Here is a 3881-nt window from a genome sequence, read left to right on the forward strand (position 1 = left end):
CAATGCCATCCTACCATACACATAGAGCTGGAGCCATAGCTCCCTCCCTATGTGCTCCCAGGCTGGTGATTTAGACCCTGGGAGCTCTGGTTGGTTGGTATTGTTGTTCTCCCCATGGGGCCTCAAAAGCTTTCATCTCCTTCAGTCTTCTCTCTCAATCCTCCATTGGGAGCACCATGATCAGTTCAACGGTTAGCTGTGAGCATTAGCCTCTGTATGCTTCAGGTTCTGGAAGATCTGTAAGGAGACAGCTATACCAGCCTCCTGTCAGCATGCACTTCCTAGCATCCACATTAGTGTCTACCTTTGGCAACACATGGGATGGATAACCAGGTGGAACAGTCTCCAGACAACTCATCTGTCAGTTTCTGTCCCACACTTCATTTGCATATTTGCTCCCATGAGCATTTTGTCCTTCTAAGAAGAACCAAAGCACCGACACTTTGGTTTACCTTCCTCATGAGCTTCATGTGGTCTGTGAGTTGTATCTTAGATATTGCGAGCTTTTGCGTTAATATCCAATTATCACTGAATTCATACTATGTGTGTTCTTTTCTGATTGGGTTACCTCACTCATGATGATATTTTCTAGTTCCATCCATTTGCCTAAGAATTTCTCAAATTCATTGTTTTTAATGAGTAATATTCGATTGTGTAAGTGTACCACATATTCTGTATCCTTTCCTCTGTTGAAGGACATATGGGTTCTTTCCAGGTTCTGGCTATTATAAATAAGGCATATGGAGCATATGTCTTTGTTATATGTTAGTGCATCTTCTGGGTATATGCCCAGGAGTGGTATAGCTGGGTACTTAGGTAACATTATGTCAAATTTTCTAAGGAATTGCCAGACTGATTTCCACAGTGGTTGCACCAGCTTGCAATCTCACCAAAAATGAAGGAGTATTCCTCTTTCCCCACATCCTTGGCAGCATCTTCTGTTACCTAAGATTTTGATCTTTGCCATTCTGACTGGTGTGAGGTGGAATCTCAGGGTTGTTGTGATTTGCATTTCCCTGGTGACTAAGGATATTGAACATTTCTTTAAGTGCTTCTCGGCCATTCGAGTTTCCTCAGTTGATTATTCTTTGTTTAGCTCTGTACCCCATTTTTAATAGGGTTATTTGGTTGTCTGGAGTTTAATTTCTTGAGTTCTATGTATATATTGGATATTAGCTCTCTATCAGACGTAGGATTGGTAAAGATGTTTTCCCAATCTGTTGGTTGCCATTTTGTCCTGTTGACAGTGTACTTTGCCTTACAGAAGCTTTGCAATTTTATGAGATCCCATTTGTCCATTCTTGTTCTTAGAACATAAGCCATTGGTGTTCTGCTCAGGAACTTTTCCCCTGTGCCTAGGTATTCCAGGGTCTTCTCCACCTTCTCTTCTATCAGTTGTGTATGTGGTTTTATGTGAAGTTCTTTAATATACTTGGACTTGAGCCTTGTACAAGAAGATAAGAATTGATCGATTTGCTTTCTTCTACATATACTGACATCCAGTTGAACCATCACCATTTGTTGAAAATGCTGTCTTTTTTCAAATGGATAGTTTTAGCTCCTTTGTCAAAGACCAAGTGACTATAGGTATGTGAGTTCAATTTCTGGGTCTTCAATTCTATTCCACTGATCTTCCTGCCTGTCTCTATACAAATACCATGCAGCTTTTATCACTATTGCTCTGTAGTACAGCTTGAGGTCAGGGACGGTGATTCCCCCAGAAGTTCTTTTATTGTTGAGAACAGTTCTTGCTATCTTGTTTTTTTTTTAACAAATGAATTTGCAAATTGCTCTTTCTATCTCTATGAAGAATTGTGTTGGAATTTTGATGGGGATTTCATTGAATCTTTAGATTGCTTTTTGGCAAGATGGCCATTTTTACTGTTTTAATCCTGATAATCCATGAGCATGGGAGATCTTTACATCTCTCTCACTACCTATTCAACATAGTACTTGAAGTCCTAGCCAGAGCAATTAGACAACAAAAGGAAGCCAATGGGATACAAATAGGAAAGGAAGAAGTCAAAATTTCACTATTTGTAGATGATACAATAGTATACTTAAGTTACCCTAAAACTTCCACCAGAGAATTTCTAAACCTAATAAACATCTTCAACAAAGTGGCTGGATATAAAATCAACTCAAAAGAATCAGTAGTCTTCCTCTACTTAAAGGATAAACCACCTGAGAAAGAAATTAGGTAAATGACACCCTTCACAATAGTCACAAATATTATAAAATACCTTGGTGTGAATCTAACCCAGCAAGTGAAAGATCTGTATGACAAGAATTTCAAGTCTCTGAAGAAAGAAAAGATATTATTTTATTCTATTTCAGTTAGGTAGCAAACATTACCACAACTATCTTGATATCAATTTTGAAGAGCATTCAAACTTTAGACAGAAATTGTTTCTATCAGATATAGTATTTAATTAAAACAATACTACTAAGAATCTTTCCTTAATGACAAGTCAAGTCAAAGAAATATTTTAATTTTAGCATTTTATGAATTTCCAGATATTCACAAAATTTCCTATGAGATTAATTTTTCAGACAAAACTCATCATTTCTGTATGCATATATATATATATATATATATATATATATATATATATATATATATATATATATCAATCTGTGTGTTCAGCCCTGTTGTGCTGAATCAGTGTGTGCACACTTGTCAGGGCACTCTCGGAGAGAACAATATTGTGGTATCTGTTCTTACCTTTCATCATAATGTGGGATTATGGGAGTAAACTCTTAAATCTCTAGGCTTATATCAATCCTGCAAGCCAGAGATTAATTTTTATAAATTTTATAAAAGCATAACTCATCTTGTCTACTCCATTATTCTTCCTTCATTTAAACCTTTATGTTTGATAACAGTTTATATTATATTTTACTTACAGACTTTATTCATCTTTCTTTTCTGAGTATGTAAATTCTACCTGAGAAACCATCTGTAAGTATGGGGTCCAGTAATATTTCCTTACTTACTAGGATAGTATAAACTATAAAATGTATGTGCCAAACAAGGAATGAATGAACAAATCTATGACAAAGTACATATTATCTCAAGGAAATTTCAGTGATAGTTTTAAGATAAGTGAAGAGATATAAACCATATCAAGGATATAAACACACACACACACACACACATACATATATATATATATATATATATATATATATATATATATATTATAATAAGTATAATATTATATATAATATTATCTACATGATACTTTATTGTCTATTTTATATTTATTATATTTATCATTATATAAATATAATTATTTGCATGTGTAAGACATCACAGTATATAACATTATCAAATATTTCCAACACATCACTTCCTTAAATGTTAGTAAATATTAAAAGACCTAAGAACATGCCTTCACATATGAAATCAGCATTGGAGGTAAATACCAATTAGTGTGAAATACATAAAGAAGTTGTGTGACTGAGTTCTTTCAGACTCATGAACACAGAATGTCTGATATTTAGGTATCTGAGCCTGAATAAAATGCACAGTGCTCTTGTAAACACCACCATGCACGGAATAACTTAAAACCACAAAGAATATGTCATATGATCGAATTCTCATGTAATTAGTTATAAAACTACATTAATTGTTTAAAGAACAGTATCATGAAAATCACTAATTCATCACTGAGAGTTTTCAAATGATTCACAAGTCAAAAAATAATTAAAGAGAGGATACTGCTTTTACGGCATGGTTGTTCTATTAGACCTGAACGAAAAAAAAAAAAGACAGTGTTACTTAAAGTTTTTTGTTTATTCTTTCTTTCTTTCTTTTCTTTCTTTCTTTCTTTCTTTCTTTCTTTCTTTCTTTCTTTCTTTCTTTCTTTCTTTCTTTC

This window comes from Grammomys surdaster, unplaced genomic scaffold (genome assembly GCF_004785775.1).
Source record: "Grammomys surdaster isolate TR1022 unplaced genomic scaffold, NIH_TR_1.0 171, whole genome shotgun sequence".
NCBI classification, from domain to species: Eukaryota; Metazoa; Chordata; class Mammalia; order Rodentia; family Muridae; genus Grammomys; species Grammomys surdaster.